The following is a 14880-nucleotide window of genomic DNA, read 5'->3' as shown; positions in this document are numbered from 1 at the left end:
GCTTTGTTCAAGTTGCCGGCAATTAAACCTATCCGAATAGCACTTCAAGAGTACAAAAGTGGAACTTAAAATAAATCCGTTGGAATAGCACTCAAGAGTCGAAGAATGTTAATGGAACATCTAGTAATTTAGCCATTGGTTCAAAATCTGAACAACTTTACGAAGCATTCAAGATTTTTGGCCAAATAAAAGTTCAGATTAAACTTGATAGACTGAGAAGGTTGCATGCTTTCATTGAATTTGAGTCTTCAAGTTCTCCATAAACTGCAATCTAATTTTCATTTATCAAAATTAAGAACCGAAAATTCACTATCAAATAGAAGAAATAAAGTGATAGTGAAAGTTACAAGTTTAACGAGCTCTATTGATCTTGAAATTTTCCCAACATGTTATTATCTTGTTTCTGGTTATACATGGCTCAGTTGGCACTGTTCTATTGTAGCACTTAGGTAACATTAACCATGATATAAACAAATTTTTATTATGAAAAGTTATCATAGTTATCTCTTTTTGTTTTGACGGATTATTGCAGTTTTCTAAATATTATAATCGTAAAGGCTCAATTTTGTCCAGCCCAAATAAGAAATCAAAAAATAAATAAACAAAATAAAAATTCAAATAAAAAGTCCAAGTCCAATTACAAAAAACGGCCGAAACACAAAAAAATATCAGGCCCAATACATTACCCATTACAAGCCCAAATGGCCCGAATAAAAAAAAACCCTAAAGGTCTAGTGGCCCAAAAACCTGAACTTTTTAGAAAGCCAAAAACCCTAGGGTTTCTGGCGCTGCTCCTCCGCTCACGTCAGCATGCTCACCGTCCGAGGCCTGACGTGCCCCTGCCACCATTGCACCAAAATGGAAAAGGTGAGCTTCCAACCGTAGCCGTTGACCGCGGACCGTCGCCTGGAAAGAGAAAGAAACAAACAATGGCAGAAACAATAGAAACAATAGAAAAAAAAAACAATAATCTAATGTAATATTCGGCTATAAAAGCCATAACTATCATGTATTGTTTTTTTTACAGAGAAAGCAATCAAAAAAATAGAATAAAAAGATGAAGGACGGTTTGTAACGCCCCTTACCCGAGACCGTTGCCGGAGTCGAGCACAAGGCACTACTAAACTTATTTGAGCACTTAACCAAATTTAGATAATTTATATCATACTTTTCAGACAAGCTGTCCAACTGCGTCATAGTTGCTAAATAATTCATATCTCGAGTTATAAAACTCGAAACCCAAATCCGTAAATTTTCCCGATATTTATACTCATATATCTACTTACCAATTTTTTTATATAATTTTTGGTTGGTCCAATTAGTACAGTTTATTAGTTAAATCCTCCCCTGTTTCAGGGTTTGGCTACTTTGACCCCTGTGCACTACGAACCAAATTTCTCTCTGTACAAAATTCAAATAACCATTCCGTTTGTTTCTCTTAAAAATAGACCCAATTAGGAATCCATACATATACAGTATGACTCATAATTATTTTTTTTGAAATTTTTAATGATTTTATAAAATCAGAACAGGGGAACTCGAAGTCATTCAGACTCTGTCTCACCACAATTTAAATATCTCATAACATAAAATCCAATTGCATGCACCGTTTCCTCTATATGAAACTAGACTAATTAGGCTTTAATCTCATTTTTTTTCCAGCCCTTAACTCAATTTCCACAATTTATGGTGAATTTTCAAAGTCAAACTACTGCTACTTACCAAAAATTGTTTTAGTACAAATATTGTTAACTAGTTCATAACATCTTTACTTCAATTCATTCAAACTCTATACATGCCATATAAATCTTTAAACATAAAACAAAAACTACCAGAATTGATCTGAATAGTGTGCCCTGTTGTGTTGATCCGATCTACCCACTTCACTTCAAGTCAATCTACATAAAAATATTAAACACAGACAAGTAAGCTTATTGAAGCTTAGTAAGCTCATAGGCATATAAACACAAATCATATCAAATATCGTACACAATCATATATCTATTAGTTTAACTATTTCATCCTCCAAATCACAATTTCATTAATAACTCATTGGAATAATTTCCATATGGCTACTCACAATTTAACTCCCTTAGGCCCATTTCTCATTTACTTCATTGTCAAATTAAGGAACAATAAGGGAATTGAGTGCTTCATTATCACATTATACCGATGCCATAGCCCAGCTATGGTCTTATACGGAGTCACATTATCACATTGCACCGATGCCATAGCGCAGCTATGGTCTTAAACGGGCGCACTTATCACATATTTTTCGTCAATTCATCAGGGTCACAGAATAGAAGCACTCAAATCCATTGTTCCTACTAATTTGTACTTTTAGTTACACATTATTCATTAGTTAATGCAAATTGATAGTATTCATCAACAATAAAATACTTTAACAATCATAAGATTTTCATATCAAAACATTGAACTTTGCCATATGAACTTACCTGGACTAATTTGCAAAAGTCGTAGAAATTCAGGGACTATTCTTGAATTTTCTCCTTTCCACGATTCAGTTCGTTTTCTTGATATGATGTAAAAATATGAAAAACCAGCTTTCTCCAGACCTTCTACGGCGTTTTGGCTGAGAAAATATGAAGAAATGTCTAGATTTTTCAATTACATCATTATTTAACTATTAACTTTTATGCTATTTCCAAATTTGCCCCTTGTTCACATTGTTTTCTTGCTTATTTCATACCCAAACCGTCCAGCCATTAACCTTTGGGTCTAATTGCTCTTTAAATCCATCTTTTAAATACTTAAGCTATTTACTCACAATTTAACAAATTTTGTGTTATTTTCAATTTAGTCCTTTTTAATTAATTAGCCATCCAAACGTTAAAATTTTCTAACGAAACTTTAATACTAACTCAATGACATTCCATAAATATTTATAAAAATATTTATAGCTCAATTTTCAACTTTGAGGTCTCGATACCTCATTTTTGACCCGTTTGACCTAATAAATTCTTTTAATTCACTAATTTCACCATTTCACAAATTCTTCTAAATTCTTACTTGACTCATAAATATTAAATTACTATCTTGTTCAATCTTATTTGTCGAATTTAGTGATCTCAAATCACCATTTCCGACACCACTGAAAATTAGGCCGTTACAACTCTCCCCCCTTTAAAAATTTCGTCCTCGAAATTTGTTACCTGAAAACAGATTTGGATACTGTGATCTCATTGACTTCTCTGTTTCCCAGGTTGCCTCCTCCAATCCATGTCGATGCCATAACATTTTTACTAATGGTACTCGTTTATTCCGTAGTTCTTTAACTTCCCGAGCTAATATTTTCACTGGTTCCTCCGAATAAGTCATATCTGATTGTAGCTCTATCTCAGTATGAGGAATCACATGTGAAGGGTCTGATCTATATCGTCTCAACATAGATACATGAAATACATTATGGATCTTCTCAAGTTCTGGAGGCAAGGCCAATCTATAAGCTACCGGACCGATCCTCTCAATGATTTCGTATGGTCCGATAAATCGTGGACTAAGCTTTCCTTTTCTACCAAACCGTAAAACTTTCTTCCACGGAGAAACTTTCAAGAACACACGATCACCCACATTGAACTCTATATCTCTTCTTTTCAAATCTGCATACGACTTTTGACGATCGGAAGCAGCTTTCAAACTTTCCCGAATAATCTGAACTTTCTCTTCAGTTTCCCGAATTAAATCCACTCCGACTAATTTCGATTCACTTAATTCTGACCAATACAACGGGGTTCTGCACTTCCTTCCATACAGAGCTTCAAACGGTGCCATTTTGATACTAGCTTGATAACTGTTATTATAAGCAAATTCAGCTAAAGGTAAGTACCTTTCCCAATTGCCACTGAACTCGAGTATACAACACCTTAACATATCTTCCAAAATCTGAATCACTCGCTCTGATTGTCCATCTGTCTAAGGGTGAAAAGCTGTACTAAATTTTAACTTAGTACCTAAAGCTTCCTGTAGTTTATTCCAAAATCTCGAAGTAAACCTCGGATCTCGATCAGAAATAATTGATGTCGGCACCCCATGTAATCTCACAATTTCTGGCACATATAATTCCGCTAACTTATCAAGTGAAAAATCTGTTCTGACCGGAATAAAATGCGCTGATTTAGTGAATTTGTCTACTATCACCCAAATCGAATCTTTTTTCTTCGGAGTCACTGGCAATCCAGATACAAAATCCATCGTCACATGTTCCCACTTCCATTCTGGAATCATTACGGGTTGTAACAAACCTGTAGGCACTTGATGTTCAGCTTTTACCTGTTGACAAATTAAACATTTTGCCACAAATTCACAAATTTCCCGTTTCATACCAGGCCACCAATACATTTTTTTTCAAATCACAATACATCTTCGTACTACCCGGATGAATCGAGTACATACTACTATGAGCCTCTGATAAGATATCCTTCTTCAATTCTAGATTATTTGGGACACAAATTCTATTACGATGGTATAACATACCACTATTATCAGTAGAGTAATCTAAGTTCAAATTATCCCGAACCATTTGTCGTTTCAACACCAACTTCAGATCTTCATCTTGCAATTCCCGAATTCGTTGAAAGAATACTGGTTTTGTCTTTAATTCAGCTAATATAGAACCATTTTCATTAACAGACAAATGAAAATTTAACGCTCGAAGAGCAAATAATGATGATTTCCGACTAAGTGCATCTGCCACTACATTTACCTTACCCGGATGATAATCAATGATAAGATCGTAATATTTCAACAGCTCTAACCATCGTCTCTGTCTCAAATTCAGCTCTTTCTGCGACATTAAATATTTCAAACTTTTATGGTCTGTATACACATAACATTTCTCTCCATATAGGTAGTGTCTCCAAATTTTTAAAGCAAATACTATGGCAGCTAATTCAAGATCATGTGTAGGGTAGTTCCTCTCATGTGGTTTCAACTGTCGAGAAGCATATGCTACAACTTTTCCTGACTGCATCAATACACAACCTAAACCATTTAGAGACGCATCACTATATACTACATATGGCACACCTGATTCAGGCTGAGTTAACACCGGAACCTCTGTCAACATTTTCTTTAATTGATCAAAACTTTGTTGGCACTCATCAGACCATACAAACTCAACATTCTTCTGTAATAATTTAGTTATCGGTGAAGCAATCAGTGAAAAATCTTTCACAAATCGACGATAGTAACCAGCTAATCCAAGGAAACTTCGCACTTCCGTAACATTCTTTGGAGTTTTCCAATTAATCACCGCTGACACCTTACTCGGATCTACCCGTATACCATCAACTGACACAATGTGACCCAAGAATCCCACTTCATGAAGCCAAAATTCACATTTACTAAATTTTGCATATAACTGTTTTTCCCTTAATATCTGTAGTACAATTCTCAAGTGCTGAGCATGCTCGAATTCTGTCTTTGAATAGATCAGTATATCGTCAATAAACACAACCACAAATCTATCCAGGTAAGACTGGAAAATTCGATTCATTAAATCCATAAAAGCAGCAGGAGCATTTGTCAAACCGAATGGCATAACTAATAACTCATAATGACCATACCGAGTTCTAAAAGCTGTTTTCGGTACATCACATTCCTTTACCTTTAACTGATAATACCCAGATCTGAGATCTATTTTTGAAAACACTGTAGCATCCTTAAGCTGATCGAATAAATCATCAATACGAGGAAAAGGATATTTATTTTTAATTGTTACCTTATTCAGCTGCCTGTAATCTATGCACAGCCTCAATGAACCATCCTTCTTTTTCACAAATAAGACAGGTGCACCCCATGGTGACATACTCGGTCTGATAAACCCTTTGTCTAACAGTTCTTGCAACTGTGCTTTTAACTCTCTTAATTCTGCTGGAGCCATTCTATACGGTGTCACTGATATGGGAGCTGTTCCTGGAAGCACATCTATCACGAACTCAACTTCTCTATCGGGTGGTAAACCTGGTAATTCTTCAGGAAATACATCCATGAATTCATTTACAACAGATAGTTGCTCTAACTTTGATTTAGAACTTCGAGGATCAAGAATATAGGCTAAATAAGCCTCATTTCCTTTACGCAACAATTTCTGAGTGGACATAAAGGAAATCATTCTAACCATGTCATCCAAATTCCCAAACTCAACCAAAACAATATCTCCTGTTTAACATTTCAAGCTAATTCGTTTTTCTCGACAATTCACTACCGCGTCATGTTTCATTAACCAGTCCATGCCCAAGATAATATCAAATTCACGAAAGGGTAGCAGCATCAAATCAGCGGGGAAATCACAGCCCTTAACTTTCAGTAGACAGTTATGACATATTAAATTAACTACCACACTTTGACCTAACGGATTTGTGACTTGTACATCATAATCAGTAGGCTCAACAAATAAGTTCTTTTCAGATGCTAACATAGTGCAAATATATGAATGAGTAGACCCAGGGTCTATTAAAGCATACACAGGAACATCATAAAGATAAAAAGTACCAGCAATTACATCTGGAGCTGTTGCTTCTTCTCTCGCTCGAATGGCATAAGTACGAGCAGGAGCCCTAACTTCTGATCGGCTAGCAATATCTTTCATACCCGAACGAGTAGCCCCTGTAGCACTGCTCTGACCAGAGCGTCTTCCTTTTTGAGGAAGAATTTTCTGTTTCTCCCTCTGTTCCACTTCTTCTACTTGTAATTGGGGACAATCACGAATAAAGTGATCCGTGGCCCCACATTTATAACAAGCCCCTAACTTACTTCTACATTCACCGGGGTGACTTCTTCCACAATGTTGACACTTAGGCCTTTGGGTATTTTGTACACTACCCACACTAACAGCAGGTCTGTCAGATGCTTTGTAATCAGATTGTCTTGGCCTACTTTTTCCTGATCTTTCCGGCACTGAAGTGGCTCGACTGAATTCCTCTTTAGATTTCTTCACTGGTAAAGCCGAAAATGACTTAGATGCACTTCTTTTGAAAGATTCTTTACTTCTTCTATCTCGTTGCATCTTTTTATTATATACTTCTTCAAGCTTCTGAGCACGATCTGATAGAACAACAAATTCTCGTATCTCAATGCCCCCTATCATCATTTTAATCTCATCATTAAGCCCTTCTTCAAATCTGATACACATTTCTTCTTCTGTGGGTATTATATCTCGAGCATATTTGCTCAGATAAACAAATTCTCTTTCATATTCAGCCACTGACTCGTTTCCCTATCGCAAGTCGAGAAATTCTCTTTTCTTCTTATCTAGATATCTTCTACTGACATATTTCTTCTTAAATTCATTTTGAAAAAATTCCCAAGTGATCTTCTCAGCTGGTACAACAGCTTCTATTGTTTCCCACCAGTTATAAGCTTCTTCTTTCAATAATGACACGGCACATATTAAGTAATCATCTGGTGAACACGCCATTTGCTTAAAAACCCTTATTATACTTTGTAACCAATATTCAGCTTTAACGGGGTCATCATCTGTTCTTCCCTGAAATTCTTCAGCCCCATGTTTTCTGAGCTTTTCAAATGGAGAACGTTTGCCAGATTTAGTTGTCGGAGGAGGTGGAGGAGCAACCAGGGGTACTACAGATGTTGAGATAGGGGGAGGAGGTTGTGTAGTCTGATTTCTTTCTCGCACATTCTCATTATACCACTGATTCATGAATCCATAAATCATATTTTTGAGTTCTTGTTCTCGCATCAATGAAATCAGAGCTTCACTACTTGTTCCTTGTTCAGAGGTTTGTACTCTGCTATTAACTTCTTCTTGCTCAATTTGTTCTGGTCTATCTGACATCTTTTCAAATCGAAGATAATCTATAATAAAAAACAAGGATTAGATCGGATCATACACAGCACACTATCACAGATTTATATGGCATGTAATTCTAGACACTTTTCACATCATACATATTTCAAGAATCGGCTAAACCGAAGCTCTGATACCAATAAATGTAACGCCCCTTACCCGAGACCGTTGCCGGAGTCGAGCACAAGGCACTACTAAACTTGTTTGAGCACTTAACCAAATTTAGATAATTTATATCATACTTTTCAGACAAGCTGTCCAACTGCGTCATAGTTGCTAAATAATTCATATCTCGAGTTATAAAACTCGAAACCCAAATCCGTAAATTTTCTCGATATTTATACTCATTTATCTACTTATCAATTTTTTTATATAATTTTTGGTTGGTCCAATTAGTACAGTTTATTAGTTAAATCCTCCCCTGTTTCAGGGTTTGGCTACTTTGACCCCTGTGCACTGCGAACCAAATTTCTCTCTGTACAAAATTCAAATAACCATGCCGTTTGTTTCTCTTAAAAATAGACCCAATTAGGAATCCATACATATACAGTATGACTCATAATTATTTTTTTGAAATTTTTAATGATTTTATAAAATCAGAACAGGGGAACTCGAAGTCATTCAGACTCTGTCTCACCACAATTTAAATATCTCATAACATAAAATACAATTGCATGCACCGTTTCCTCTATATGAAACTAGACTAATTAGGCTTTAATCTTATTTTTTTTCCAGCCCTTAACTCAATTTCCACAATTTATGGTGAATTTTCAAAGTCAAACTACTGCTACTTACCAAAAATTGTTTTAGTACAAATATTGTTAACTAGTTCATAACATCTTTACTTCAATTCATTCAAACTCTATACATGCCATATAAATCTTTAAACATAAAACAAAAACTACCAGAATTGATCTGAATAGTGTGCCCTGTTGTGTTGATCCGATCTACCCACTTCACTTCAAGTCAATCTACATAAAAATATTAAACACAGACAAGCAAGCTTATTGAAGCTTAGTAAGCTCATAGGCATATAAACACAAATCATATCAAATATCGTACACAATCATATATCTATTAGTTTAACTATTTCATCCTCCAAATCACAATTTCATTAATAACTCATTGGAATAATTTCCATATGGCTACTCACAATTTAACTCCCTTAGGCCCATTTCTCATTTACTTCATTGTCAAATTAAGGAACAATAAAGGAATTGAGTGCTTCATTATCACATTATACCGATGCCATAGCCCAGCTATGGTCTTATACGGAGTCACATTATCACATTGCACCGATGCCATAGCGCAGCTATGGTCTTAAACGGGCGCACTTATCACATATTTTTCGTCAATTCATCAGGGTCACAGAATAGAAGCACTCAAATCCATTGTTCCTACTAATTTGTACTTTTAGTTACACATTATTCATTAGTTAATGCAAATTGATAGTATTCATCAACAATAAAATACTTTAACAATCATAAGATTTTCATATCAAAACATTGAACTTTGCCATATGAACTTACCTGGACTAATTTGCAAAAGTCGTAGAAATTCAGGGACTATTCTTGAATTTTCTCCTTTCCACGATTCAGTTCGTTTTCTTGATATGATGTAAAAATATGAAAAACCAGCTTTCTCCAGACCTTCTACGGCGTTTTGGCTGAGAAAATATGAAGAAATGTCTAGATTTTTCAATTACATCATTATTTAACTATTAACTTTTATGCTATTTCCAATTTTGCCCCTTGTTCACATTGTTTTCTTGCTTATTTCATACCCAAACCGTCCAGCCATTAACCTTTGGGTCTAATTGCTCTTTAAATCCATCTTTTTAAATACTTAAGCTATTTACTCACAATTTAACAAATTTTGCGTTATTTTCAATTTAGTCCTTTTTAATTAATTAGCCATCCAAACGTTAAAATTTTCTAACGAAACTTTAATACTAACTCAATAACACTCCATAAATATTTATAAAAATATTTATAGCTCAATTTTCAACTTTGAGGTCTCGATACCTCATTTTTGACCCGTTTGACCTAATAAATTCTTTTAATTCACTAATTTCACCATTTCACAAATTCTTCTAAATTCTTACTTGACTCATAAATATTAAATTACTATCTTGTTCAATCTTATTTGTCGAATTTAGTGATCTCAAATCACCATTTCCGACACCACTGAAAATTAGGCCGTTACACGGTTCTTCTGGCATGAGATCTCCGAATCACCTTTTGGTTTGTCGGAGGCCTCGTCAGGAAAGAAGGTGTTGGGCACCCTTTGAAACGCAGAGAAACCAAGAGGTTTTTGGTATTTTTTTGGTTTTCGGAGGTTTTGGCCTCAAATCTGGGTTGAGGGAAGCAAAATGGCCAAAATAGGCTTTTTTCATGAAGTCCGGCCATCGGGGACTACAGTCGCTGTCGCCGTCGACCGGTGGTCTCGGCAGAGCAATGGTGGCTCCCGTGGTCGGCCTGAAGAACATTTTAGAGAAAAAAAAGAGAGAAGGGATATTTTTAAAAAAAACAAAGGGGAAAATGATTTTTTCGGATATTTTTAACTTAAATAGGATAGGGGAACAACTTCGTTTTGGCCTGGTTCTATAAACCCCAAAACGACGTTGTTTTAGTTATGATCTGCCAACTCGACCCGATTACTTAGCAGGGTCCGCGTGTTTTTACAGAATGGTTTATTTGCAGTCCTGGTCCTCCCGCTTTTGAGCACATCTTGATGTAGTCCTTTTTTACTTTTTTCTATTTTACCATTTTATTTTATTTTATTTTCATTTTGGTCCAAGGGCTATTTTAGGAAATGGGTACCTAAAACAGTGTCGTTTCAGTAGAAACAAATTGCCCGACCCGAATCACCCCCAAGATCCGCGTGTTTTGTAGGAGGGGGATATTTTTAGCTTTAGTCCTTCCGCCTTTTGAGTTATTTTAATCCTGTTCTAATTTCATTTTTTTTCCTTTTAGATTATACCATTTAACTTTTGTTCGTTTTTAATTTAGTCCTCAGTTTGTTGACCCTCTAGGGAATGACGCATGTCCCAACTCCTAAGTGCTTGGAATAATTACCTATTTGGCCCTTGTTATTTTTCGCATATTATATTTTAGTCCTTCATTTATTTTTTTTTACAATTCGAATCGTTTTTTTTATTTTTTTTAAAAACTTAATTTAGTCATTTACCTTTCTTAAATTCTGACATTTTAATTACTATTATTTAGTTTCCAGCACATTAACTCTATTATTTATATTTCGCCTTTTAAGTTATACAATTTACATTTTTACTCTTGAATTTATCGATTATTTTATTTTAGTCTTTTATGTAACACCCATTACCCGTATTCGACGCCGGAATAGGGTACGAGGCATTACTGGAACACATACGCTTGTAAACGTACTAAACTGAGTCATAAAATTTCATTCAATTTAAAATCATTCATACACATGCATATCGTCCCTTATACGGGCCTACGAGGCCCAATACATACTTTAAAAGTTATCCGGGACTAAATCGTGAACTTTGGAAAACATTAGAAAATTTCTTGAAAATAGGGGTATACGCCCGTGTTCAAGGCCGTGTTCTTCATACAACCATTCACATGTTTCACTTTCCATAATTAATCATCACACACTCATTCAACCAAGTCATGCAAGCTTGCACATCCACAAAATACAACATCATAAACATATAACTTAACTAATATTAGCCATCCTCAATGGCCTTATACAAAACGAACTATCAAATATTATAGGCCAACTCATAATAACATATACACATAATCAAGTCCCTATACGTGCCATAGACTTAAAAATACTTGAAGATCATTAATACTATACCAATCAATAACTTGTTAGTGTGATAGAATCTCCAATGACCTCCAACTTGAGCTAGCATCTGTGACACTGTAGGAAAAAAAAGGAATGTAACACCCTCAACCCGTATTCATTGCCGTAACAGGATTTCAGAGCATTACCAAAATTTACAGATCATTTAACAGAAATTTCGCTTCACATAACATTCATGCCTGTAATTAATCAAATTTAATCATAGTGTCCCTTATGTGAGCCATCGAGGCTTAAATATATATCGGGACTTAATCGAGAACTCGAAATTTTTTTTGAAAATATTTAAAATTTTTCAACACTGCAGGGGTTACAAGCTGTGTGGCCAAATCGTGTGGTTCAGACAATACTCATGAAGCTATATTCATCAATTTACAAGGTGAATGAATCCACATCATCACTTATGCATATCATCTCTAGCTTAGTAAGATTTTAAATAATTTTAACTCTTCCTAGTTTTTTTATTTTCATATGTATCTCTTTACTTTCCACACTCATTCATTCTGTATAACACACTGGTCATAAGCATACTATACCATTATAACCACAAGCTAGTGCAGTTGAACATAACCCTTTTCAATTAATCATATGATAAGCCATTTCATAAGATATTGCATAACTTAAAACTTGTCACTCTCTCACGATCACAAGTATATTTTCATTTGAGCACTTGCCCTTTCAACACATCATATAAATAAACATATTACCATTTAACCAATAGCTTGGCACTTGTCTAAGCATCAACAGTAACACTTGTTAGCATACTTGAACATATTCATATAAATTCAACATAGGTAAACTTATTTTCTCATCATATTACACTTGAGTTTATTGCTCATCTCAACATACATAATTTCCTTGTAGCAACATATCAAAGATAATCACATTTTTACATGTCATGATACTTATCATTCTTTTGCTGTTTCTTTATAAACATATATCATTCATTTCATTATATCAATATTTCACGCACCATCATTTCCATATATTTCAGGTATATACCTGTGATAATTCATTTCAAACTCATGTTATCTCATATCAGAACTTTACCCATTGAATCATTTAAATATCAATGGTACACTTATTTTAGATCAATATTAATAATAACCATAAGTCTTCCAATACTACTTTCATATGTCACTTACCAATCTTTGTCAAATTAGAGAACGTCTTGTGGATTTGAGTCCGTCATTTGCTCAATACCACGATTCACAACTCAGTATGGAAACACCATACCTACGTTTCAGAGCTCTGTATGGAAATACCATATCTATGTTTCACACTTTGCCATGGATCAACCATGGTCTTATCCGTCAATTCATCACTGATCACTGAACACTTTGCCATGGTCCAACTATGGTCTTATCCATCAATTCATCACTGATCACTGAACACTTTGCCATGTTTGGCACACTATATCACTTTGCCATGATTGGCACACTTTATCGCTTTGCCATAGTTCAACTATGGACTTGCACTTTCACACTTTTCACTTGTCATTGATCAGATAAGTGTAGCTAAAGCTACCACTTATCACTTGTCACTTGTAGCCGAAGATACCAATATTCACTGATCGGGTAGCTGGAGCTATCACTTTTCACTGATCGGGTAGCTGGAGCTACCACTTTTCACTAATCAGGTAGCCGGAGCTACCACTTTTCACTAATCAGGTAGCCGAATCTACCACTTTTCACATTATACACACAAGGCGTACATTTCCTTTTCAAGTGTACACACAAAGTGTACGTTTCCTTTTCAAGTTGTACACACACAGTGTACATTTCCTTTTCCAGTTGTACCATTTAGGTACATGTATCTTTTTCAAGTGTCACCCTTTCGGGTGAAATTCCTTTTCATAATGAGATCATAAGATTACTCTTTTCGGAATAACCTGTACTGCAACACTTGCAAGACCTCATTTATAAGGGTAATCACCTGTCCAATCAGAATTTAATATTCGAACGGGTTCTTGTACCCTTTTTATCTATCACATATATCATATGTTAACATTTTCATGCTACATATTCATGTCATTTACATATCATAATTCTCACAAGTCAATAATCAAATCAATACATTTTCATACTTAATTAAATTATATGAGCTTGCATGGCTAAATTACAGAAATATCAAGATTCAAGGGCATTTTGGTAATTTTTTATTTTTTCTATTTTTCACCCGATCATGATCTAAATTAATAATTTCATTCAATTTATTAATTTAAACGCTAAAACAATTCATTTTCTTCAATTTGGTCTTTTTTTGATATTTTTACAAAATTACCCCTAAAATTTTACTCTTATTCAATTTAGTCCATGAACCTAAAACATGCAAATTAGCCATTTTTAAAATAAACCCATACTAACTGAATATTCATATATTTTCCTCCTCTTCCTCTCCATTCCACATCCTTAATTTATACATAATTCCACTATTTACTTATATGTTCACATCAAGCTGTCTACTTGAGTCATAGTCACTAAATTATTTATATCTTGAGGTAAAAAATTCCAAATTAGGATCTGATAATTTGTAATGAAACTAGACTCACATATCTTCTTACCATAAAATTTTTAGAATTTTTGGTTTAGCCAATAAACACAGTTTATTCATTAAAATTACTCCTATTTTGCTGTCTAACAGTTCTAACCCTTTTTCGCTAAAAATTAATTATCTCTTCGTACAAAATTTGAATGATGTTTCTGTCTATTTATCTTGAAAATAGACTCATTTAGGATTTTAAAATATAAATTTAAGTCCATAATTATTTTTCTTCAATTTTTTTATGATTTTCCAAAGTTTGAACAGGGGAACCCAAAATCATTCTGACCTTGTCTCACAAAATTTACTATATCTCATGATTTACAATCCCATTGCTTACAACGTTTATTCCATAAGAAACTTGACTCAATAATATTTAATTTAATATTTTATTAATCCTCTAATTAGATTTATACAATTTTTGATGATTTTTCAAATTTAGACTAATGTTGCTGTCCAAAACTGTTTTAGTGAAAAAGGTTGTTTACCAAGTTTATAACACTCTTATTCCCTTTCTCTACAATATTTCCCATCACTTTCTCCTATTTCCCTTCACTAACTCATCAAGAACATAGAACCTTATGTAAGAAGACTCTACTATAACATTATTTCCATGCTTTATCAATAATAACAAACTTAAAAATATATTAAAATCTTGATGT

Source organism: Gossypium hirsutum, chromosome A05, assembly GCF_007990345.1.
Source record: "Gossypium hirsutum isolate 1008001.06 chromosome A05, Gossypium_hirsutum_v2.1, whole genome shotgun sequence".
Lineage (NCBI taxonomy): Eukaryota > Viridiplantae > Streptophyta > Magnoliopsida > Malvales > Malvaceae > Gossypium > Gossypium hirsutum.
Note: the sequence above shows the minus strand (reverse complement) of the source record.